General features: G+C 41.5%; 1 protein-coding gene across 5 annotated transcripts in view; it reads right to left on the bottom strand.

Annotated features, from left to right (window-relative positions):
- cadm1b (cell adhesion molecule 1b) overlaps positions 1-27549 on the bottom strand; it is a 106267-nt gene that overhangs the window by 69312 nt on the left and 9406 nt on the right. The window lies entirely within an intron of this gene.

The following is a 27549-nucleotide window of genomic DNA, read 5'->3' as shown; positions in this document are numbered from 1 at the left end:
GTTGTCAATCAGACATGAGAGGAAAACAACAACCCAAACGGAAGGTGATTCATTTCAGAGGGAGAGAGAAAGGGACGAGACAAGGGCATGGAAAATGATACGGAGACGCACAAACAAGATGGCTGTGTGCTTTTTAAGCAGCTCCAACTTTATTAAATTAAAAGGGCTCCCCTCTCAAATATGTTCGTAGTGCCGAATGGATCATGTCGGGCTATCATCTGGGACGGCACGCAACTAAACAGGCGTCTTGCCAAAAGACTCAGGCGGCAGTCTGGGTGTATGTTTAGAGGACAACTAGCCCTGCTTTCGTACTTGTTAGAGCTTCCAATTAGCGCTTCAAATACAAGGTTGGGGTTTAAGCGTGTGTTAGGGATTCAAAACAAGGTTTGGAATTTTTAATTAAGCTTTAACGTCAAGGGTGAGCTTATTTACACGAAAGAGGACTCGCCCCCTTCAAAAAAATAAAAAAAAATAAAATAGGTCGTGTATGATTCTGGTTTTACCAAAAGCATGCTACAGACATGTCAGTGCACTCAAAAAGTGCTTTTAATCGTACAAACATGACCTTCCGCCGACATATCGCTCAATTCTCTAAAACATAACCGACTGAAAAATTTCAAAAGTGGTGTTTGACTACACGGGCACACAAAGAGCTATTGTGTTTCTTGGCAGCCGCGTTCTATTCATTCATCATTGACGTAAAGGTAATAGGACTTCAGAGCTGTACTAATGACCAACGACAGGCTCTCTGTAAAATAGATGAAAGGTGTGCCATTATGGGGTGGGCTCATGAGAGGAAGAGGCCATGCGGCTAATGACTCATTAGAGACATCCATAGCCAGACAGGCTGGGAGCCAAAAGGCCAGGAGTCCTTTTTAAAGACTCAATACCCTAGCTGACACTAATTGTAGCCGTCAGGACAGCATGGATTTTCATGGCGCATTGTCTGCTCCCCTGACACGTCTCGCGCGAGCGTTGGCAGTGCCAAGGAGCCCCGCCGTCTCCGTGACATGATGCCCGACAGCTTGACCGCCGCTCTCGCCGTAAAAAGCGCAGAGTGCTCTTGGCACGGACGGGGCGATTCGAACGGGGGATGGCGCCCAAACGCCGACGTGGGAGTCGTTCTTTTTGAAGATCCCCGCAGGCATTGAGCGCATTCGAAAGTGTCAACGTTTGATTGGAGTGTAAAACTGGAAATGGGATTTGTACAATTTGGTAAATTTCAAAATGTTTCAAAAATGTATTTTTGTTTCTTAAATTTCCTATTTTTCTCCACACATTTATATTTGTTTCTTATTTGGACTTTTTGGTCAATTTGATATTTTTTCCACAAATTTATTTTTGTTTCTTATTTTGGACTTTTTGGTCAATTTTTTTTTTTTTTTCAAAAATTACTTTTTGTACCTTATTTTGACCTTTTGTTATAGTAGCACAATATTGTACCAATGATTAAAAAAGACAACAATCAAAAATTGACTAATCATCCACGTCCACTCCAAATCTGCTTTTTCTTTGGCTTTTTTTTTTGTTTTGTTTTTTACGAACCCAACGATAAAAACAAAAACGCAGCGATAACCACAGAAGCGTGCGTCCATTATTCCCACGTAGGAAAAGTGCGACACAACACTTGATGTACAACAGCTTGACGGCCGTAAACCAGTGAGTGCTTTGGCGCTGCTGTGACCAAAGTGCTAAAACGGGAGCGTGTGTCGAAACTCCCACCGCGGGACTCGTTTTCAATATTCCCGTCGCATCATTAGGCATCTGCAGTGGGGGCGTGGACGCATCCCTCATTTGGACAGCGCCCGGATGGCGACGTTCAACCGCTCTCGCTCTCTTCGCTTTCTGTCTCTGTCTGTCTGTCCCCTCTCAAAGGTTCATTTCCAATCAAATTCCTTCAGAGTGTAAATAACCACAGTGTACTGTATATCAAACTCCCCTGTTACTGCGAAAAAGTGTTCCAGCATAAAAGAAATATACAGATCGTCCATTCTGTGTGACCAAACAGTCAAACAGAATAAGTTGAAGAAGTTCTTCAAAAAATGTCATCTTAAGACACATAGTTTTGCTTTTAAACGTGGAAATTTGCTTACCCCAGGGACTGATCTATTCCAGTGAAGTTCGGGGCACCGACCACCCCAAAATCTCAACTCCTGTAGATCCGTTTACAGAAAACTATGACCTACTTTTTATTTTAAAATAACACAAAAACATAATTCCATTTTAACGCGTTCTTTAAAATCAAATAATTTCAAAGTGGCCTTCCATTTTTCTCTATCGGCTCCTGAGAGGAAAAAGTGAAGTGCTGGGGAAGAAAGAAAAAAAAAAAAGATCTGTGAGCTTCTTGATGCTGCATTTGAAGGTAATGGCAAACGCTGCGGAGGAAAAGATTGGTGGCTCTTCATTTCACTTCAAACTGGCAGCAACTCTCCCCTGGGTCGCAAGCAAAGAGCTGGATGATGTCTCTTACACACACACACACACACACGCACGCACGCGCACGCACAGACACACACACGCACGCACGCACACACACGTACACACACATGCACATTTCACACAGCATTTCATTGAAAATAGCTAGATTAATTGATGACCGCATCCGCGCTATTGATCATTTAATAAACAACCGCTGACTATCAAACGCAAGAAAACATCCGGAGTGGGACAGAAATTCAATTCCCGCCACCGAGAGAATATTCAGTGCGGTTGACGCCATTCCGCTGGCACCGTGTTGCACAACAAGACCGGCAAGAGATCAGCATCAGTGCCGTTTTTACTGCTATGGGAAATATGTCTATTGTTGACAAAGAAAAAAAATGTTAATTAAGGACTAATTGTAGGATTAACTCCAGAAATGCATTTTGAATTTCCGGGGTGTCACCAGAGATAGCAAAAAAGTGTGACGATAACCCTAGAACAGGCAGCTGCACGAAGTATGTCTCAAATGTCCCGGCTGGTCAGTAAAAGGATTAATTGAAGGATTAACTCGTTAAATCCATTTTTTTTTTTCTGGTCACTCGAGATGACAAAGAGGATGTGAAGAAAACAGGAAATATCTTGCTTCTCAATACAAACTGAAATCAGGAATTAAGAATTAGACCCTGCCTAAAAAAAATTGTAAGCAAAACCTTAGAACAGGAACCGGAGTAAATTACGACACGCATTTGCTCTTCTATCTATTTAGTACAATGCATCATTTTATAGGAACAAATTAAGGCTAATTGAAGGATTAATTCCGCAAGTGTGTTTAAAATCACCAGAGAGCACAAAGAGGAAGTGAAAGAGCAGCAAACTGCTTTTATCTTGACACGCCTCTGACCGGTACAAGAAATAGCGCGAGTGCCCCCCCCCCCCCAATTTGGGAAGCCCCGCTCGGCTTTATCCAGCGTGAAATCAGCTTTCAGTATAAACACTGCCATTAGCGCGCAAAAGGAATCCTTTCCAGATGAGCATGTCAAGTAGAAGGAAAGTGACCCCACAGTGTTGTTGCTGCATTCCCGTTAAGCGAGAGAAAAGGCCGATGCTGTGTCTATTAATCTGGCTGCGGTTGCTCCTAAAGGGCTTCCGACAGCTGAATTTACAAAAAAAAAAAAAAGAAAGAAAGAAAGAAAGAAAGCGCGCCACCTTGCGCGAGCCATCACAGTAAGGACAAATAAATCCATAAGCACGGCCTTTAAAAGGCCACAGAACCGACAAACCTTTTTAAAGACCACCAGCGCAAAATGGAGAGAGAAAAAAAAACGATGAAAGAGACAAAAAGGTCAGAGGAAAAAAAAATGGACTTCTTCAACAATAGTTTGACAAACTCCCGAGATGAGAAGAAAAAGGCCGCTTAGTGCGCTGACTTCTCGCACGCGGCGTCAAGATGCAAGGGGAAAAAAATTCGAGAAGAAGATTTAAGATGTTCTCAGTAAAAATTTAAGTGGCACTCCGGAGGAATGTTGACAATTTTCATAAATATTTCAAGGTAATGATAGCAAAGGCACGGCCGGAGCCGCCTCCTGTCCGCTATTACCGGGCTAATCTGAGCTGCCCCCCAGAGAATTTTCGAAATTTAATTTAGGCATTTGGGGGGATGATGCTCGCTGCTGACAAGGGCCATCCATCTTCTCTTAACAGTCCTAATCTTTATAGAGGCTCCAGACTTCAGGTAGTGTGTGTGATGGATAGCACCTCTGGCTGAGGACGGTCCATTAGCGAGGTGGGTGGTGGTGAGGTTGGGGTGGGGGGGGGGGGGGGGGGGGCAGTGGGATGAAACCACAAATCCAAAATGCCGCTTTACACTTTCTCGTGTGCAATTCAGACAGGCCTGGGCAGTGGCGGCTAGCGCTTTAGCAGGGGGCGTGAAAAACTCGTCTTAAAACGCCGTCCGCGCACACCTGCCACCATCTTAAGTCACGACACTTTGGCTGTTCTAGTAGGCTTTTCCTGACACTTTTTTGCTTTCTTGTAGAAGCCAGTAGTTAACAAAATAAATAAACAAACAAATAAATAAATAAATAGATGAAAAATTGATGAATAAATACATAAATAAAAGGATGAATAAATAAAATAATAAATACATAAATAAATAACTATGCACAACAACAATATCAATATCACCCTTAAGGAGGTTTAAAAAAAAAAACATGGTCCAATCTTGATTGGCACTATTCCCCCAAGTTTCTTTTTTAAGAGCTTGTAACTCGCTTGTTATTTAGTGATTTCAGTCGTGCGCGTGTATGTGCGCGAGCGTGCGTAGGAGGGCTAAACACTTTCTGCCTACAGCTGCTAACCTTGAATGATTAAGATACACTGTACACAGCACCTGCATTTAAAAATATAAAATAAAACGTCAGGCATTAAATCAGGCTCCAGCTCAGAATCTATTGCTGATGCTAATTTGTTTACCCAGGGAAAAATAATAATAAAAACATTCACAGTGACCTTGTACTGAAGTGGCATTATGGGGACAATGTTAGATAAAACAGAAAAGTTTGCTCGTTAATCAGCCAAAGTGAAGAAGATCTCGGGTTTGCGTCCATCGTGATGACCAATTAAGAGCTGTGTTTGTCACAGTGGCGCTTTCTTATTTATTTAATTTTTTTCAAAACAGGTTTCCGCTACTGGGGCCGCCACTTTTATCTTTGCAGACAGCGGGGCGCCGGTTCAAAACAAAAACATGGATTATGTATAAGCTAGACAAGGAGGGGGTCTCTGGAAAAAAACAAAAAAAAATAAAACATCATAGATGTTTGCAGAGACACTTGTTAAACACTTTTTTTTTTTTTAAACCATGCTTTCAATTTCGCATTATGACCGAAAGCTAAAAAACACGGTAATCCGTGGACAAATCATTGCGGGGCCTGCTGTCACATCACAACACAGCACGCTAGCCCGTCGTAGCTTTAATTAAACGGCGGTGCCGCAAATGTTGACAACAAACTAAATGGAGACGCTAGAAAGGGAAGGGCGGAGTGTAGCGCATGGGCAGTTACTATAGCAACCACAATTACCAATAATTACGCTTATGCTATTTTTGTGCTTAGTTAATTATCAGACGCCCTCCAAAAGTATCGGAACAGCGAGGCCGATTCCTTTACTTTTGTCTAAAATGTTTTTTTTTTTGGGGTTTGATTTGTAAGCACATGTAGTCACATTGCATTGCTTTAGAAAACTTGCTAGCTAAATGCTAATAACTTGGAACGAATCAATACCAGGAATCAGTATTGAGCAGATACCGGCCTTATATTAAGGTATTGGATACTCGTGGACTAGTCCACTCATATTTAAGGCAAAAAATATTTGTATATTGACATTGCATAAGTCTTCCACAGCAGTAGATGGCGCTATACTGTGGCAGTTTGACACATCTGCAAATTATCATCTGCTGAAGAAAGAAAACTATTCATGTTTTTCATAGTTGCTAAAGGTACCACCCTAAATAATAACGCAGAAGTCGGCATCATGCATCCTGTTTTCTTGGCTTCCATTAAAGCATAAAGCAGATGTGTCATTACAAATGCAGGTGTACTCTCTCCACAAAATATTCATTTTTTCATGGACACGAGTCATGATTCCATCTGGAAGGTGTAAATCTAAAAAAAGTCACGGTTTGATATTTAAAAAAAAAAAAAAAAAAAAGACAACTGCTCTGTCACTCAGTCTGAATTTGGACCCAGAGGAAGCAGGAAGAGCGCTTGAACCCGGAGGCTTATTTGAAAGCAAACTCGCCGCTGTGAAAGCCTCCCCTCAAGTGAGCCGGAGGGTCATGAAAGATGCTTGAACTTTGCGTTTGACAACAAAAACGTGATCTGCGTGCTGGCCAGCAGCCAAAGCGCAACGCAAGGAGGACAGGCTAAACTTCCTTTTTACAAAGACTTAAACCCCGTAGAGCAGGCAAAAAAAAACTCGTGTCGATTTTAATTTCTAGATCTGAGCCAGCTATCAGTGCCCATAATCTTACAGTATCAATTTAAAGCAATATTTTGACTACAACTTTAATCAAAATAACGAAAAATAATAACCGAGCTTCTTTCTCGTTTCACTCAAGACAGTGTTAGAACAAAACAAATTGCTCAAATATACCGTAATTTTCGGACTATAAGTCGCACCGGAGTATAAGTCGCACCAGCCATAAAATGCCCAAAAAAGTGAAAAAAATCATATATATGTATATAAGTCGCTCCTGAGTATAAGTCGCCCCCCCACCCAAACTATGAAAAAAACCGCGACTTATAGTCCGAAAATTACGGTACATAAAATATCACCACAGTAAAAAAACAACTGCATTGCTAATTTTGAGTCATGAGTTTGTCTTTGCATTTCCACTTGGCTACATGAAGCATCTTTCATTCCCTTCCCACTCATATTTGTTCTCCGGCTTTAATGGCTGCACTTTATCGTTCATCCCCGATCTTAGACGAAGATATATTTTCGGTGGCATCCGCCAATGGTTCGTTCGAAGTGTCTCGAAGGCAAATGAGGGCAAAGAAGTCTTTGGTGAGAGTAATAATAATAATAATAATTCATTAAATTTGTATAGCGCTTTTCAAACACCCAAAGACGCTTACAGGTAACAAGGCAAAGACATACATGAGGGGAGGGGGACGGGGAGGAAACAATCGGGTAAACAGAGAGTGACAATGAGTGGCCACTTTGGCAGATTAGATTTTTCAAGATCAAGTGAAACGTCAGATTTCCTCACGTGGGGGGTGAAATCTTGTCCTGCTTTCTTGTTTCGCTGGCCTTTTTTTTTTCTTTCTCTCCAGCGCTTCTTTAATACGGGGATAATCTGCTTGGAATGACACCATATTGTTGATAGCAGAGTGGCGTATTGTCTCGCTTTCATGTGTCTGATAAAAGACACAGAGAGCCAGTGTTCCGACCGCCAGGATTGAGACGAGAGTGCCATTACGGCTTCCTCATCTCCATAAAGCCGCCCATTCATCTATTTACCTCTCAGGACCGGGAGCTCCGGCAGCCTGGAGGCAGAAGCGGTCGAGCGGAGAAGGCCGCTCGCTCCGTTCGGACTCGGCAGACTGATGTGCGGCGGATCGGCTTTGTTGTCGCCAACAAGGGGCCCCGCTCGAGTTAAACTCGCCGCCATGAAAGAATTAGAGCTGGCGTTAGTTTTACTTTGTCACTTTGAAATCCAAAAGCCATAACCATCTGTCTATCTCGCTCCAGAAGTTCCCGCCAGCAGAACCGGGGCGATGGATTTGTCTTTTTTTTTTTTCCCCCCTTCATTTCGACATCCAAAGGAGTGCACTGAAGTTAGTGCGGGCTTATCTCTGCGGCACTCATGCAGAAACTGGACAGGCTGGCGGTTATCGGGACAGAATATTAATGTTCCTTAATTATCCTGCAGGGGAGATATCAGCCCAAAACATCACTGATGGGAACGCTAGACTTGCTGGAGCGTTCGGCGGAGCATTTTAACAGCTCATCCTTCATGGCGGGCGAGCTCGGGATAGAAAAAAGAAAAAAAAAAGCGGGTATTAAAAGCCACAGCTTCCATTAAGTAAAGTGGTACCTTGAAGTTCAATTTAGTCTACTTTCAAAACCAAATCTCCAATCCAGATCAATTAAGAACAATTATTGATTCTTTGATTCCACGCATCAAGCATATGGAGCTAACCGCTAAAACAACCTAGCGGAGCAGACTAACCGCAGGCCACCAAAATCGAAATCAGTTTTCGTTTTATTGCTCCGCCTTAGCAGGTGAGGCAACAAAAATGCAATTCACAACAGAAAAAATAAATAAATGAAGAACAATTATTGACCCTTTGACCCCACGCATCTAGCATATGGAGCTAACCGCTAAGACAAGCTAGCGTAGCAGACTAATCAAAGGCCACCGAAATTGAAATCAGTTTTCGTTTTATTGCTCTGCCTTAGCAGGTGAGGCAACAAAAATTCAATTCACAACAGAAAAAAAAAAAAAACACCACAGGGCTTACTATCTCCTACATTCTACTTTCAAGGCTACGCTCCAGCGAACAAGGCTGGACCCATTCAATTCAGGACACACACTTCCACAACCAAGTAATATGTTTACAAACCAGGCCGGGATGAGCATAATGGCTGAGAAAAGCTTTTGTATGCTTTGAAAGGACAGAGAGGATGACCCACACCCCACTTAGCCGTCTTCATTAAAGCCTCCGGGAGAGCTGCGGGCCAATGATGAAGCTAGCCAAAAACCTTCTGTAAGTACAACAGACTGAGCAACACACACGTCGACGTCTCTTCTCCCGCCATAAAGTTCATCTCCAAAAGTGCAACCACCGTCTAATTGCACATTTCATACAGTCGCGAGCCTCTCAATGGAAACTGCAAATGCATCGCTAAAGATAAAAACGCAATACGGGTGAGCACAATATTATGTTTTGCCGACAAACGCGGCGGAACCACCGTCATTCAAATGATGGGAGAGTATTTTCCAGCTGATGTACCTCAAACAAGATAATCATCAGCAGAGGGAAGTGGGGTATACATTTCATTGAGCCCGCCGATGATTGTTTTATTCATTTTCCGGAGAGAAGAGCAAGGCAATATCAGATGAAAATATCTTCGCAATTCATATGCGGTGTCAAATGTTTATAGATTCATAAACTTTGGATTCACCTATGGCCCTCCAGTTATTGTGGAACCTCGATTTAATGAACTCAGAATCAACAGACTAGATTTAATGGACTCCGAATGACCCTTGGTACGGTCGCTGCCGAAGGCAGTTCAAGAATTGGCCACTACTGTCAGATGCGCCTATTTGCCAGCCATGTTGGCAACATTCCCAACAAAGGACATGCATACATGGCAGCCATTTTGGTAGGTCCCATCAAAGCGAACGGAAAGCACATTTTCAAGCTTCTTTTCAATATTTATTGAAGATCATTTTAGACTATACTGGGCATTTTTATTTTCACGAAAGTAGGACTATATTTGGCCATAAAAAAGCACTTAAGGGACAGTCAGTGATATTAGAAGCCCCCATCCTTTTATTTTCTATAAAACTTGATGTGGCTTCTTCTCATCAATTCCCCAACTGGCTACCGCCATGTTCTCCGCATGCCTCGCATAGTTTATTCATCCTCCAGCACCTTGTTAGCAAAACTCGATTCCTCCCCAATTTGAAGAGAAGCCAACTTCTATTTACTGCGGTTCATGTTTCACCGTATCAGGCGTCCAGCTGCCGCTTCAACGTCTCACCTGGCAACAAAGAGCCTCTTTTGGGAAAGGATTAGGACTTCACATCACACGTATTGCTTTAAGATGTTGTGTTCTTGTTATTAAGACGCCACTAAGGTTCCCGTCCAATTTCAGTCTTCTTTATTTGGTCGGGCGGGTAAAATGTGTCCGGCTGGTTTGTGATAATCGGGGGCAAAGTGTTTTTTGCACATTTGGGGTTATTTCCTCAAGTGTCACTCACGTTTGCTTGGCGGCGCTCAAGGTTTTCAGTCATCTCTTTTTTTCTCCCGTCATTTCTGTTTTTTCTGTTAGCCAATAAAAAGGCTTGTCTGCGCATTAAAGCGAAGTTAGAGATTTTTTTTTACATGAAGACAATTGGCAAATAAATGGGGGAAAAAAAAGGTTTTCCCACATTTTTCAGATTTTATTTATTATATCAGTGACAGACACTGTGGAAAAATTTGCCAATTCCATGTTATCAGCAGTTATCAGATCTTTGGTGGCGCGGTTAACTTGTATATATACCTTATGTACTCCCACTCCTCTTCCCATTCATCATTTTGAAGCATATCTTGGTAGAAAAATATTTTTATATTGAACTGCATAAATGATACATTTGTCTTTTTAAAATGATGGCGCATTTCTTCAAATTTTCCCTCCCACTCATACCGACTGCTGTGTAATTCCAGAGGAGAATAAATTCATCCGGTCGAAACCGATGAGAGAATTTTTTTGTTCCGTTCACTTAGTACCTTATGCGACCCTTCTTTCCTATTTTCAAAATGGTTTTCTAGACACTGTGAAAACAAACCAATATGAATAAAAGCTAGGGCGGGGGAAAAAAAAAAACCCTTTTGGAAATAATAAATGTTTGGTGGCGGCAGACAGAAGGCCAATGCGGTGGACAACAATCAATTCCGTTTACAAGACAGCGAGTCATTAAATCCCACCTAGCCGCTTACATCATTGATAGACCAATCTTTGAATATATTTGATTTAAATATGGATGTAAATCTCCCCAATCGACTGATGAACAACTTATGACTCACACTCTTCTAGGCTGTTTTACTTTCTCTTTCAGCGATGCATATTTAACAGCATCAGGGGGGAAAACAGGCCACTTTGCAGATTTTATCCAAAGAATTCATCGGCACTCTGTCAGGGAAATGTTTTTGGTGTCACGAATAAAGTACAACCAAAAAAAAAAATTGGGACAGACTAATGATCAACCGCACAATGAAGCCAAAACTATTCTTAGACGGGAGAGCGTCAGATGTACAAATGGGAAATCCACAAAAATAAACTTGAAGTGCCAATTCCTCACTGGCAAAGATGACTAAATCTCTTTGCGGTGTTTCGTTCTATCATCAGCATTTGTTTTGTCTTTTGTAGTTTGCACAGCCGATCGTGAGATTAAAGCACCGAGTGCGAGATTAAATGAAAATATACTGTGTTTGTAAACACGCTTTACAAACATTGGTTCCAAAATGTCGAGACTTCCTTTGCAGAACTTTTTAAATGTATAAAATGAAACAAAACCACAAAACAAAACACAAAAAAAATACAACAACTGACGGATGCACATGAAAAGGAAAGTTCAAAGGCGTGCGGACTTGCTGGGCATTGCGTCATGCGGGGGCGCTCTACACAGTCGTCGGGCTCATCCCACACAAAAACCCCGCAGCCGGCTCAGCGTGAGTGAGCGACTGTGTATGAGATTGCCCGTCGACACATCACCTAATTTGAAACACATATGTCTCCCTGCTCAAGAGTTAACAAGTCAAAGCTCATTTCTTTCAATGTTACAAAGAAAAACACAGGAAGCAGAAAACAAACGCAAAACCGGCTCGAATTCAGCATGGTTTTTTTTCCAAAGCAAAATGTGATGCATGAACACACCCACTGATTGCCACACGATCTCCGGCAAGAGCTAAAACATAGGGTGTTTTCCCTCAATGCAAGCCATAATGATATATTACTATTTCTGTTCCGGCAGCTGGTAGGCGGATGCAGCCGGAAAGTCAAAAGTTATTCTGACTCCTTTATTTGCTCGCATGGGAGTTTTAGCGGAGGACAAAGAGTCACTTTGCAAAATGATTATCGGGGATTTGAATGAGAAATATCCAAAGGACATTGTGTTCTGAACGGAGGGAATATAACGCTTAGCTTGAAAATAACAAAAAGTGCCACATGCATTTGTTTGTCGGGGCTAGCGTGGCGCTAACAGAGGATAAAGTACATTTAATAAAAACCAAAATATGTAAACACCGTTAGTAGAAAATGTAGCTCACAGCGAACAGATGCTAATTAAAGCCTGCATCCAGATTAAATTAAGAGAAAAAAGGCTTCAAACTGTGTTAAAGAGGCCAAATGACACATTTTTGAGTCGACCCTGCAAGCTAGCATATTGCTAAGAAATGCTAAAAAAAAAAAACTAAAAGGGCAGTTCCAAATGAAATAAATAAAATACTGTTTAATGGACATGTACGGCTTTAATGTGACCATTATTTGATTGAGTGGTGTGGGCTGCTGTGGTGTTTATGCACTCAAGTTGTGGTGGGCGACAAAGCCGCATTTTGCCAAGAAATTAAGTGGCGGAGTTTTGGCTAATCCCCTGCGCAACCCAGGGTGATGGCTGCTAAAGTGGGACAACTGGTAAATTGGAACAGCTTTGTTGTTATCCCCGCAGAATGTTTGAGCATTTCTACAAAAGAGGAAAATCGTTGCATATGTAGCAGATAAAGTTTTTAGCTGCCCCAAGTTCTGTACTTTTAGTCATATAAGATTATAACAACATATGTAGTTGATCAGATAAACAGTCAAAGCTAGCTTTAGCGTGTTAGCACAAATTACGACCATTTTTCAAACAAGTCTGTGAAAGACAGATTTTCTTTCCCTTTCATGTAAGTATAATTAAGTGTATGATATCATTTTAGTGTAAACAGTCATAAAGAATCGTTTTTGAGGTGTTCTGATAATGGAAGCTAACAAAACTAGTCTTAGAATATTCAGATTCACATATTTCTTCAGTTGTCTTTTAAGAAAAGTCAAGTCTTGCCAATTTACTATGCAGCCAGAATATCTGCATATTTCTTACTTATTCAGTGTTTTCATACTTGCCAGATAAATATTGGCATTGGTGAATTCCTAAATGACATCAATTATGTCTCTTTTGCTGCATGCAGACATGCGGCGCACTCAAAGGAAAGGAGGATATTTTCTTTAGGAATTAAATACAGCACACATGCACTCAAAGGTGAAATGAGTGCTTTCTGGCTTATTAAATCCCGAGGTGGGAGTCATTTGATTATTTTCGCTCCTTCACTTGCGCTTCTAACTCCTGTCACACCTCAAACTACAAATTAATTTGCTTAAAGATGCAAAACCTTACTGTCCTCCAAGTTCTACTCAGGCAAAAAATATATCTTGGGCTATTTAACTGTTTCCCCCCGCATATATTAAAGTTTTACTGAATACGGCCGCCTAAGATTGAACACCTGATTTTTACATTTTGTGGTGAAGATTGCCGCATATTAAAAATGTACATTAAAGTCGCGAGGGGAGGTGCACTATCCAATCTGGGAGAAACAGATCGCATTGCTGACCGGTCGCCAAATCTGAACTGTCCACCAACTTGCCCGGTCTATAATTCCTTTTTCATCATGTATTTAACAACGTCCAAAGAAATAAGTCAATAAACTTTAAGTGGTCCTTCTGGCAGGCTTATTAAATTAAACAGTGAGCGGGGACGAAAAAAAAACCTGATGATTGGATTCTAATCAAATAAAACATTTTGGGATAAAAACATTGAAATTGGGTCCCTTTCTTTGCGTTGTTCTTCCCTTCCCAAAAATAATTTGGCCAGTGATTTGCTCACACTGAGAGCCTCTGTCAAACATGATCAAGGTACTGTAAATAGCTTGCCTAAGTCCAATATTGATTTTGAGCTGCCACAGCGCGCAAAGTCAACTTGATCCAATTTTGATGCTTTTGAGGACTCCAAGCTCTATTCTGTCCTGTTCCACTTGAAAAGCTCAAGCTGGAAGAAAATGATTCTGGAATACATAACAAAACTTCTTTTACTTAAACGATTATATTGAACTTTTTTGTGTTAGCATGCTAACTAGTTCCGCCAGATCATGTAAACGTAGATAATTTGATTTTTTTTCCCCACACAAAACACTTTACCAAAAGGTTCAAAACATACAATAAGCATGTTGTAGTCAGTTTATTTAGCCAAATGTCTCCTGTTCAAATAGGGAGTTCTTTGTTAGCTTGCCAGAAAGCATTATCATGTTAGTACCCGTTCAACCCGTTTTTTGCGAGCTTAGAAAGTTATCTTCAGGCAGTTATTATGTATTTGGGGGTCTGGAATCAAACTATCATTACAAAATGTTCGCATAGTTTACGAATAAAACATCAAGCTACATAGCTAGTCGTAGAAGTTAATATACACATGCTGGGCATCGTTTTACGATTTATTTAAATCTTACAACTTTGAATGTTCTCCAAATTACACCTCTGGGCTCAAATATAAACACAGTCAGTTAAATCATTTTAATAAGTGGCTCTGCAGGTTCTTGAAAGGCTTTTAACTTCACAAAGCCGAGCGCTATTAAACAGTGGCTGCCGGTTTGTCTTTGCCAGCATGAAAACGATTTGAATGACAAAATTCACTGGACTGACCAATTCTCAGAACAATGGCCAAGCAACGCTACAATTTTATCCAATGTGTATTTCACGTTTAATACAAATTGACTTGTCGAAGGGGAGTTGCTTTTACTGAAAAATGACAAACAGCTCCATTTTCTAGTGGCCAATATCATAACAAAGGTGAGGTACAGGATGTTCATTGACTATGAAGGTGGCTCCCTCATTCCTGAACTCCAAAATAATAGATTGCTTATATTGGATTCTGGTCAAAACTGTTATTAAATGGCTGCGTATTGATTTTTTTTTATTTTTTTTTATTCAGTGCTCAGCTAAATCTACCCACAGTGAAGGTCTAGATAAGAAATAAATAAATTATTCATTGATGGATTGATTTCATTTAGTTGTTGTGGCAGCCCATTAAGGTGGCCTACTTATCATAAATATGCTGTTTATATATATACCCTTGCTAGTGCACCTGAGGATAAAACTTTTCTGAGGTCATAAAAGTTGAAAAAAGAAATGCGGACAGATGCGACGGGGGTCACGTTCTAGGGGGCCCGGAAAATAAGAGCGAGAATATTCATGTCGCCGTCCCACTGGGAGTTTCTGGAGCCTTTTTGGCTCTTTCATGACCGTCACCCGACTCCCGCAGTAGCGAGCTCGTGGGCACGATGCCTGAACGGCGCACTCCAAAAGAGAAAGTGCAACCAGATGGCCTCCGTATCCTTTTACCCTGTGGTTTGGGGTTAACTGGGTGACGCCCACTCGGAGATTTGCACTGCAGAGATGCTGTTGTTTGGATACAAAAAGCCCTTCAGACAAATTAGAAGTGTATTTTCAGAACTGGAAGCTCATATGTTTTGTTTTTTTTGGGGGGGGGGGGGGTCAAAAGTGGAAGTTGGCTGAAGCGTGATCTCGCTCCCAAACAAACGTCAATAAAGACCTAACCTCCTCCATAACGAGTTTCCTGGCACTTAATATGAAAAGGGTGAGCTTCATTTTCCGGGAGGCGGCCACCTAGTCCCGGCCGGGCGATCTTCACCCGAGGCTACGAGAAGACAGCCGAGGATAAATTACAACCTCCCGACCGGCGGCTCTTTCTCATGCTTTCATTTGCGCGGACAATTAATCAGCCATCACTGGAGAGCTCTTTGCTTGTCAGAATGAGAATTTTATTAAGGATGTCCTTTATGGGTCTTAATGAGACTTATGTCTTTCTTGAGTATTTCATTTGCCGCACAAAGCCTCGCCACTCGCAACCTTGAGGTGACAAGTTCTTTTTTTTTTTAAACGGCGAGGCTTTTTTGTTACTCTCCATGATTGTGACTTGCTCTTTGAACCGAGAGGCGACGTCTCCCTCGCGTAATTGCAAATCGCGCCGCGCTCGTCTCGCTTTAGGCTCAATTGAGGTTGAAAGTGTTTTAGGTCGTCCTGACATCGTTTCGATGCGATGGCGAGCCTTTGGAAATCGAACCAAAGTCTGACGGAATGACAAAACTGAATTTATTCAGGCTGAATTGGTCTGTGGGTGGGTCAATTGCTGTAAAGAGACATACAAGATGTACAAACAGCTTCTTGCTGAAGGGCAGTTGAATATTCTGCTTGAAATTAATTATTTTTAGTGTTAAAGAACCAAAAAAGTCATTTTATTTATGTATTTTTTTTAGTTCGATTTTAGCTCAATTAATCTGTTATTGGAATTTTACCTTAAGGCAAGGCATATATATATATATATAAAATATATATATTAATTAAATAAATTTAAAAAAAAATATATATATATATATATATATATATATTTTTTTTTTTAAATTTATTTAATTCAAAAAAAAATAATTTTCTAAAATATGAAAAAAATTAAAAAACAACTTAATGAAACCAATTTTCCTCGAAATTGTCCTGTTTTGAGAGGGTGGCCCTGTCTCATGCAAGTTCATCATCCTCAGCGCTCCTTTGCTGTTTACAGATGTCGTTACCATGACAACTTGCACTTGAGGCCCTACTTCAAAAGAAACTGCGACACAAAGGTGAGCCCCCACAAAGCCAGCCCAGAAAATATTTGCCCTCACAGAGGCCATATTACACCTGCCCATCCGTGTGCAGATCAGTGAATGTGGCGCATGCATCGGAGCCAAATCTTCCATAACAAATAAACCCCGCCCTCAAATAGACAACTCCCTTCCGCCGTCACGATAAAGATGTTTCTTTATCCCCTCTGCACAATACAACCACGCTTGTTTTTTGGCATGGGGCCAAGGCAGAAAAAAAAAAAAATCTTATACTATCAATTCCAGACTGATAAGGATGACTGGAACATCGTTCAGCGACGAAATAAGGCGGCCTCAAAAGTGACCCAAAATACATTCTTGGCAGTCATAGATCAAGTTAAGACGGCTACTTTCTGACATCCCGCTTGGCCATCCATCAATAATATCACCTAATCTTCAGCCAGGATATATATTTCATCGTTCCATTATCTCCTTTTGTCACGCCGCTGTTTGTGATTAATTGTGAGCGTTGGCAATGCCAGGAGGGCAAACTTGTCAAACATATGCGTAATGAGTGTGTAATTGTCTCAATAAAACGCCGTGACGCTTTGCCGTCGATCATGTCGGAATCGGATTAGAGCGATTTTCACGGCGTGCGGCACAAAGTGCCTTAAGAGCGGGCGATGATCTATGGTGGCGGCTGCCGCCTGGCTTATAACGGAGACGTGGGGGTCCAAGGACAATCTGGGCCAAGATAATACCCAGCTGTGGCCGCACACACACTGATACGGACACACACCTTCACACAAATACTACTTAGTGGTTGAGACAAACAAAAAGCACCATGGGAAGAAATCACCAGAGAATATTTTGACGTTCATGTTGTTCTACAATATGTCAAAATTGGTTATTATTCTCATTAGAGGGAAAAACTTTTTTCTCAGTTTCTCAACAATAGCCAACAGGTTGTATGGGTCAAGCTCAAACAGCAAAATCTTAATTCAACGCCGCAGTTGTCCACCGTTTAAACAAGCGATGGCGCGGCGCCAATATAGCCACGGCGATACGTCACGACGACAGCCGGATGGAGTGATGATGATTTAAAAGGCCGGCTGAGAGGAGACAGCTTGTCTGAAAGCCTCTGACGCCACAAGAGTCACCTTCACGTCTCCTCTTTGGTCGGAAAAAGGAAGCCTGGCGGCTCTCGTAAATAAACGGTGATTATGATTGGGCGGCAAAGAAAGGAACTTGCTAGCCATCCCGACGACGGTGACGTTTTAATACTCGGTAATTACATCGCTGATGGCCTAACTGTTCGGGGGAATGGCCGACAGTAAATAGCTTTGTTTTGCCGCAAATGGCTCGGATGAATATGCAGAGGTGAGCGACGCGTGGCTAAATGCACGCCGTGGTTTTGTCTGACATGCGTTTAACAAGACACGTGTCACACTAAAAGTTTGTTTACCGGCGGCGCCGGCGGCGTTACAAGCGACAGCAGGCCGCTAATTGTGTCAGCGGCAATTAGAATAAAGTCTTGACAGACAGGCGCCGACCCGCTGACTGGCATCCGCGTAGCCGTGAAGACGCCGTCTGTTTCATCGGCTTATCGACAAAATTCAGAGTCAAAGGTGCGGCGGTTATCGCTTTGTTGCGACGGAAGACAAACAAACATCGAGCGGGACGAATTTATTGCTGAATTGCATGTTTGCGTGTCAAATGTACATACGCACAATTTAAGCACAAATTGTTTGCACTGCTCACACACAAAAAATTAAATCTAATCAGTAATTGTGATCTCAAAGTTGTGGAGGTTGAGGAGTCTGACATTTAGAAAGCTCAGCCAAAGTTCAATTAAGGGGTAAAAGTTTTGACCTTAACTACTAAAAATGCTGCTTGATTCATTTTTCCACTTGGGTCCCTCACTGGACCTTGAGACCAGATGCCAAAAAGCGTTTCTCGTCTTACTAACACACACACACACATACATACACATGCGTACACACACACACGCACAAACACAAGGTCAAAATTTGAGCTATGAATAAAAGCATCAGGAAACAGATTGGAGCAAAACTTCCTCAACTGCAAAATTTGCCTCCTGGCTAAAGTATGATCACTTGTTTTCACGATTTATTTTTGCCGAGTTTGCGCAAATGACAAACGCCATCTTAAGTGGCATCCAATCAGAATTGAAAAGAAAAAAAAAGTGTTCTTCTCACTCTCCCGAAAAGGTGAAAATATTGCTAATTGAAGCCTTTGTGGCTAATTAGAAGCATTAAATGGGCACAATGAATGATACACACTTAGATTCTAGCCCAAATAAAAATCAGTCCTTCAATCAAATGGAAAATATTAAGTACGGCAAAAAAATACTGTTTGAAACGACGATAACCTGAAACTGTCAAAACCGCCGCGATCGAGGTCCTCCCGTACAAACATTAAAAAGACGGATTCGCCCCACACAGTGCACTTAACGCCATTAAAATGGAGCACTGAAAGCCGTCTGTCTTCATTTCGGAGTAGCAAATGGAGACACACTGCAGCTTTTTTTTTTATTAATTGTTCAACCAACTTTTTTTTTTTTAAAGCAAAAGATAAGGACAGACGCAAATGATTCATTTCAACGTCGGCCACTAACATTTTAGCTTATGTTTTATGCATACCTATTAAAGTCAAGTATGTTAACATTAAGCACCAATAAAAAAAAATTAAAAAAATGTTGTAATGTATAACGACAGGGGGACCAAAGGCGGGTTCCGCATTCTGAAATCGTAGCGAGCGTTAAAATCAAATTTAAAATTTATGACGGTGCAGAAATGTAACCAAAATGAAATTAATTTAAAAAAACAACAATACCAATCAAAATAGATCCGTCACACCTTGTAATGAACCTTAGCACTCATTTCATGCCTTGTATTGGAAGACAATTCATTATTTATTTATTTTTTCGATTTACTTGCCTGAGGCACAGACGCACAATGGCGTGAGAGGAGAATGACAATTTCAAGCCACAAATGAGATCCGTTGCGAAGATTTTGAGTTGTTTACGCCAAGTTGACGCCTCTGAGAAACTTTTTTCCTGAACATTAAGGCCTGGAGAATTAATTGATTTCAAATCAACATTGAGATATGAAAAAAAAAAAATTCAGTTTTACTAATTTTTTTTAAATTTATTTTTAATTTTGGCCGGTCTGTTTTTGCAGTTTCAATCTAGCTCATAGATTTTCCAAAACCGTCCATCCCTTCTGAAAAAAAAAAATAAAAAATCTGAAATCAAACATTTTTGACGGATTACGGAGAGTTAACCTCCACTGGGCCGAGGCCGCTATTTAAATAAATCTTGGCTGCGATACAGTGAAAGAAGAGCGCTGCCGACATGTCAGAATGATACACAGCCGCATGCAAATACACCAGAGCGAGCGCCGGAGCATCTTCGCGGAACGCCGGCAAAGGGATTTCACCCACTTTCCCCTGGCACCAAATCAGAATGGATTATGATGTTAATTGGGAGGATTCGGGTTGCTGTCACACCTTGTTAAAAACTTTTACATTTGCTGTCATTTGCAATTCAATGTCACGTCACTCTGAAGGGGAAGTTAAACTGGCAGCCGACGTGATTGGAGAATAAAAGAACCGTCGGCGCTCTCCCGGTGAGAAACAATCAGCTCCAACTTTACAACATGTTTTGATGAAGGTGACAAATAGAATGCGTGTTGTACATTTTTTAAAGTCGGAATAATCCGTAGTTGGATCGGTAGACGAAGCGAGGCGGATTTATTTAAACGGCGCATTTTCATACACAATGTGATTTACATAAAAGCATTCATAAACTCAATCGTTAAAAAGAGGAAATAAAAAAAATAGCTTAGGAAAAGAACGTACAGTACATGAATATGATTTTGGAGGACATTTTTTTAGACCTAAATGACATTCATTCCAATTAAGTGCAGCAGAACAGCTCAATGCTCCTTCACCATATTTGCTTTCGGTGGGGGCGGAGTCTAAAATAAAACATAGAACGAATAGCGCGGCGTACAGGGTGACGACACCCGGACTCTTAACTCGATGGGGAAACTTTCCCATGAATCCCGAGTGACACATTGACTGATATTTTGATGGAGCGCAATACAGCAGCCTGCAGCTCAAAGCCATTCATTCTGTCACAGCGCACCTCCAGGCCCGTCCAAGCGTAGCCGCCCGCTAACAAAACCATTTACATCTCGCGAGCAGCCCATCCACCATTTCCAATAAAATGTCGGAATTGATGGATGTCATTTTGGTGCTCATAGACGTTAACTCCACTCGCGAGCTTCCTCCCAATAACAATATGCCGCCACTTTATGAGGTCTGGAGAAGCGATTCTTTTTAATGAGGCCTGTTTACATGTATTGATGCGTTTTACATCTTCCTTCCTGAGCCAGACCGGGGGATTTGTAATTCCCTGACTTGAGTTGTAAAATGATTTTATTCTTGTTGTCTTTATTTAAAATAGTGGTTAGCAATCACCGCGGTATCGGAATATTATAGCTAGCGTCCCTTCGGGTGTTTTTAAAGATGGTTCCGCTAAACACACGGATGAAATGCATTCGCTAATAAATACATCTCTGTTAATGTGCTGAGTCCTGATCATTTTTTTTCCCTTTTATTACACTTTTCAAAGGTAATGCTCTCACGCTAGAGTGTAGCTTCGACGAGCAATATCGAGCCTTCAATAACAACGCGAGCCATTACGGGCATTTTAGCGAGAGTGGTTTGGGCCTGGTTCGACTCTCTCTGGACATGACATCCATCGTGGCATGACATGTATGAATGTACTCGACATCAAGTACAGTACCGACTAGCATGCGTTATAGTGCGGAAATAAAGCAGCTTCTTCCAAGAGGAAGAACACAATGAGGACAAAGTGGCGTGAGTCCGTTTCCAGTCAGAGAAAAACAAGTAAATGTGTCAAATGTGGAATTTTATGACGATGAGAACGAGCAGCTTTCATACCCACACGCGAGTGAGCGGCGGTAGCACAGAGCACTTACAACCAACGGACAGGCAGTTTACACAAGAGAGACGGATTTTTTTTTTTTCCCCCACCAACCCGAGACGCGAAGCCTCGCAGGGAGAAAATCCATACGCTCGATAAACAGCATGAGAGCCGAGCAAAGTTCATTTTCTGCACTCGAAAAGTTGAGAGCACCGAGGTGATACTTTGCACACGGCGACGTGAAGCGGCTGTGATGCGGCGAAAGTCTACAAGTCGGGCCCCAACTATACGGAATTAAAAAAGAAATTCCAAACCGTACTGTGGGCTACACGTCTTCTCCCACACCTGCTAACCAAACAAACTTTGTCGAGTTTACCCGCTTTGTATCCAGCTAAACGATCGCTTGTACAAGTGCGTCAATCTCCCAGACGGGAAACAAAAGCAACCAAAAACATTTGCAGTCAACTGTGATTTATTCTAAAGCCCATAGCTCATTAAGCAGGACCAAACAAAAATACCCCCAGAAGGAAGAAAGGAAATAGAAACAAAAACTTGTGATGATTTGGGGACGGTATTAGCCTCCAATTACTTGCCAAACCACTGTGGGCTTATATCTAATTTTAGAAGCGTAACAAAGAGAACAATCAAGTGTTTTGTAAACAGCAGAAGCAAGACTAGGTTAGGTCTGGGTGACGACTGAGATCAGGCCTATCTCGACTCGTACCGTTATTTATTCATATGTGTACATTTTTTTGTTGCTAGCTGCACTGCTACTGCTAGCTGTGTATGTTGTTTTTGTTATCTCGCGTACGAAACGCACTATAAATACAGCCACCTTGGCTTTCCTATATAATATTTAGAGTCCGCACATAAAGTACAGTATTGATTATTCATGTCCGGGGTTGCCACAGAGTGCTGCTCCCTATCTGCTCAGTCTCTCCGCCTGATGTTGTAAAGGCATAACGTCGATATTTTGGGATTTTTCTACACGGACGAACGCATCCATATCAGTCCCCTTATAGATCGAACATGACATGTTTTGAGTTCACTGCTTGATGCTTTGGGCAGCGTCTTGTTAGATACAAAACACAGCTCCATTTGAGAGCCAGCACATCAGGCCCATATTTCCTCCCAAATACATTTAGCTGTCATCCACGATGTAAACAATGTGACTTTGACTTTCTCCTTCCATTAGCTCTATTGCCTCCCGTGTGTGTGTCTTGGAGTGTGTGTGTGTGTGCGCTGCAATGACTCAAGTATGAGAAATAATCAATAGGCTCCCAGTCTGCACACTCCCGATCAGCCTGACAAAGACGGATTGGAGCGCCACGTCCGAAAGTAATTAAGACGGTCTGTCGTCATGCGGATGAAATCAGGAGCGTGACGTCCCCGAGGCAGGCGGCGCAAAAACCTGTTAAAGGGGATATATTATGGAAAAGACATGTTTTTTTATTTCTCGTACAAGAGTGGCTCAGCCTACAGCCAGGTTCAATTCCTACTGCAGTAACTCGATTTATTTTATCCGAGTTGTAACGCGGCGTCGCTAACTTATGCTAATGCGATGCTAAAGTTGTACATTTTGAATGGGAAACGGGAATAAACCTTGAATATAAACTATTGAACGTTGTTACTTTGATAGGGAGCTTAAAATATAGTTAGGGAAAAGGAGTTGAGCACAATTTTGAATAAAATAAATTTACAACTAGATTTTCTACACCTTTGGAACTTTGTTTTGAGGGTGATGGTGGAACGGCTCAGGTACGCAGAGCAGAAAAAGAATGGAACAAAAATGGTCGATTTTAGCCAAATTTAAAAGCGCTACTACCGGCGAAATAAATAGGCCAATCAATTAATCAGTCGGGCTTAACTTTTTAACAAGAAGAGAAATAATGACTGACAAACACCAACCGACCAAATGGAACAATAGCTTCAATTCAAACAAACAAATCATTTCAAAGTTCTTTTTCTAATCCTAACAGATACATTTGGACTCCTCAATTTGAAGACATCACTTTTGACTCCGCACGTAATCAACATTTTCTAACATGCCGTCGTCTGATCGGTAATGAAAAATCTTTCCGGTCGGCGCCTCACGTAGCACTTCTGCTAACAACACACAAAAGATTATTCTCGGAATATTGCTTTTACTTTATTGCATTTGCCGGAGTCATTGCTGAACCCCCCCACACCACCACCTCGTCCCATCCCTGAATGTGCTGTTCAAATAAAATTTGACAAACATTAGAGTGTGTCTGGAAGGAGGAGAAAGGAATCGTAATGCGCCGGGAGGGGGCTACTCTAAAGTTGTCGCCGTGTTTTGCCACACATCCCGCTGCGTGCGGGAATAACGTTTCATTCCGTGTGCATAAATGCATCGGCAAACAGCACTCCAGCTGGAGATGTGTTAAAGAAAAAAAAAAAAAAAACACAGTACCTGTCCCTTAAATTTCAGTGAGATATAAATCAGGGACACAAATTGATTTCCATTTTCCATTTTTATTCTTATCGGAAAGTGACAGCTGTGGCACATTATTGTCCTATTAGGCGGTGGAAAGGTTTATCAGGGACTCCTTTTTTAAGGAGACATATTATATGAACAATTTAAAACAGTTAACAGGGCTCAGCAAATTGGTCTTAAACTTGCAGCTGAGCAGATAGTGGAAAAAAAAAATTTCAATAAAAGGCTTCTAGCTGTTTAATGTTGCTCCCTCTTGAAACATTACTGTCAAGGAAAATAATAAAAGAAAACTACACGGTGTATTCAAAACGTGATTTAAAACTTTGCGCTAAAGTTTGCTAGCTTGATTTTTGCCACGTTTTCTGCTTTAATTAAACACACATTGGCGTGCTCCGTTTGAATTTTTGTACTGGATAATACATACAGTACATATACATAGATTAAACGCTGAGGAGGAATTTTGTGATATACATAAATGTAAAATATAGCCTAGCAAACAACCAAAACAGTTTTTTTCCCCCCAGTATTGTAGCCTTAGTAATATGGAAATTGCATTCTAATTTGAATTTGATGAAGAGTTCAGGGCTACTCAAATGCTATCATCCTAACTCATGCCAGGCGACTGTAACAGTTTTTTTCCCCCCAGTATTGTAGCCTTAGTGATATGAAAATTGCATTCTAATTTGAATTTGATGAAGAGTTCAGGCCTACTCAAATGCTATCATCCTAACTCATGCCAGGCGACTGTAATGCAAAGGTTCCGTTGAATTAAATGATAGCCTGTGCCAGAAACATTTACGACCGTGGTTAAAAAATAAAAAAAATAAAAAAGCAAGCGAGCGCAAGGTCAAGGCGACTCTACATTCATTTGGACAGAAGCAATGGTGCATATTGGTTTTAGCTGGGCATAAAACAAAGTGGAATAAGAGTAAGCAAAGCGTATAATGCATATAAGAGGCAATAAAGGGACAATAAAAGCAAAACGCTGAACGATAATTCTGAGTTGGGCTCGACATTGGATAAAAATCAATCAATCGAGAAAACGTGTCTATTTTGGCCATCCAATAAGATCCGAAAAACTGCTAAATTTTCAAATCATGCCCCCGCCACTGAATAAGCGGGGGAGTTTGTATCCTGTGAGCCCCGACAACCTGCCGTCTAGACGAAGCTGTGATTTTGGCGCGACAAGTGGCAGCCAGAGATTGAATGACGCTGAGAAATGTGGTCCATCCGCTCAACGAGAGGCGTGATTGCGCCCAAAGACTGTGGACGTCCGCAAAGCGCGGAAATCATTCTTTAAAATTTTCGAACCAGATGGGAGTTTGAGTTTAGTGTGTCACAAGGAAGAGGGAAAATAGTTAAAGGCGGCTTGTGATTGCTCCATCAGCCAAACTAATGTGGTCTTGTCTATGTCCCATTCAGAAGCCGCCAGTTTGCCCTTCCGATTGTTAGCGTTCTTGCGACCGCGGCCAATCGGGTGAGAGCAAGCGGGAAAAACAATGCGCTATTGATGCTTCCTCATTAACACGGCGGAGTTATGAATGGAGGCTTCTGTCATCTTCCGTTTGCCCTAATTGACCGGTCTACATTTCAACGTGTCGGAGAGATGCTTCCCAAGGTTTTCGCGCCATTTTTTTCTCGTTCTATTTGACTGAAGACGTGATTCAGAGTTAACCCGAGTTGGCACTTGTCTGACCTTGTAGGAGGTAGAACACATTCAAGGACTCTATACCCCCACCACATAATAAAGTGTTCTTTGCAAACGAGCTTGCTACCATTGCCGACCTGAAAACTTCATATTTGCTTTGAGAGGTCAGAAACCTTTGCGGCCCTGATCAATTTTATTGGATTTCACCGCGAGCGTACAGACACACTTATGGTGTAAATCAGTCATTCTCAACCAGTGTGCTGTGAGGGATCATTAGGTGATTAGTGAGAAATGTTCTCTTCGAATTTAATATGTATTATTTATATATATTAATATAATTTTTTGATATTTTATATTTTGTTTTGTTGTATTTAATATTCCTATTTAAATTTTATTTTCATATTTTTTGGCTTTATCGTTGTATTTTATATGTATTTCAATATTTTATTTTATATTTTTTTTTTTTGTTGAATCAACACAAAAATTACCTAGAAAAGTTTACTTGCTTCGTCAATTGAAAAATGTTGAGATTTTTTTTTTTTTAAGTCATTCAGCTCGACCTGGCTCAGCACAAGTTGGTTAGCTCTCATGTAAACATGGAAGCAAAGCAGAACAAGAGGAAAGGCTTGCCACCATGTCAAGTGTGATGAACACAAAGGAAGTGGCCTAAATGACTCCGGAGCAAGTATCCAGTCAGTGGCACTTCTCCATGCGAAGCTCCCTTCCAATAATAAGATTAGTTAGCAGCACATTAAGTAGAGCCATGCATTATCTAGCAATTAGTAAGGGGGGGGCTTATTAAGCTGTTTAATGTAAATTTAATGAGCAATAAATTCGATTTCTTTAAATAGAAGAGGGAATTATTGTTACAAATGATGTACTGGGGTGATCTAATGCACAGGGCTCACGCGTGGGCTCTATCGATGGGCCATTAAGTGCAGGATCATCATCATCATCATCATCATCATCCTTGACCACGTTGCTAGAATACGAGTCCTTTTATGGAGTCAGGTGTGTGAATTATTAACTGACTCGAGGAGCCATCATTTAAGGAAGAATCCAAGTTATTAATTTGCATCTAATTATTGAAAAATTACGAAATAAATCACATGTCAACAGGTCTCACCTTGAAGCACACTTTTCTATTTCTGTATTTCAGTTTGTCATTCGTCTGAATAGTTCCTTGACACGTCTGCGCACCCCCCATAAAGGCGTTAGAAAATGTCTCCCGACTTATTAATCGGCCACGCAGCAATACATTGATTCATTGATCACTTCCTCCCTTAGAATCGATATTTTGACAAGCCAATGAAAGAGTACGGTAGTTAAAAATGAAATCACTTGCTTTCAATTTAATGGGCAGATCGACAGACCGAGTGACAGACAGACGGACCGACTGATCGTCCAACCAATGGACAGACTGATCGACAGACCCATCGACAATCCGGCCAAGCGACAATCCGGCCAACCGACAGACCAACTGACAATCCGGTAGACAGGAAGACTGACAAACACACTGACTGATTGAAAATAATCGTCATTAATTTCACCCATCTTTTTATCAATGAGAGGTCATCAAAAAGGAGACTACGGAAAGAAAAAAAAAATCCTGTCACGGTGCGTTCTAATACGATGTGTGGAGCCCCCCCCCGCCGGGAGCCACAACAACAAGTCAATCTGAGTGATCTCAACACTTGTATCATCACCGAGGGAGCAGAATAGGGAGACGGACACGAGCGATCACTCACGCTGGCAAACTGCTGGCTGCCAGACGGCGGCGGCAGCGGCGGCGGGCTGCCTTGAGTGGAGCGTGCCAACCGCAACCCCCCCCCAAACTAACAACTGTATGTTTCCTTTTGTTTCTCTGAGACGCTGTCCTTCAGCAGCGCCCGCGGGCTCAGTGACAGCTCCGCATTGATCCACTTCTCCATCGCTCAGGCCTGACGGATGGTTTCGAAGCGACAATACCTTTTCTCACATGAAGCCGTCTAATACGCCGGGGGAGGACACGTCGCGACGACTCACGATTAGCAATCTTGTCTACCGTAATCCAGTGAAGAAATGGAGTAGAAATACTCGGTCGATTTTTCTCGCTCATTATTTGAGCACAAAAGCGGATACATACCGGAAAAGCTTATAAAGCCAGAAAATGCTATTT

Source organism: Syngnathus acus, chromosome 13 (genome assembly GCF_901709675.1).
Source record: "Syngnathus acus chromosome 13, fSynAcu1.2, whole genome shotgun sequence".
Taxonomy (NCBI): Eukaryota; Metazoa; Chordata; class Actinopteri; order Syngnathiformes; family Syngnathidae; genus Syngnathus; species Syngnathus acus.
Note: the sequence above shows the minus strand (reverse complement) of the source record. Positions and strands in the feature narration are given on the sequence as shown.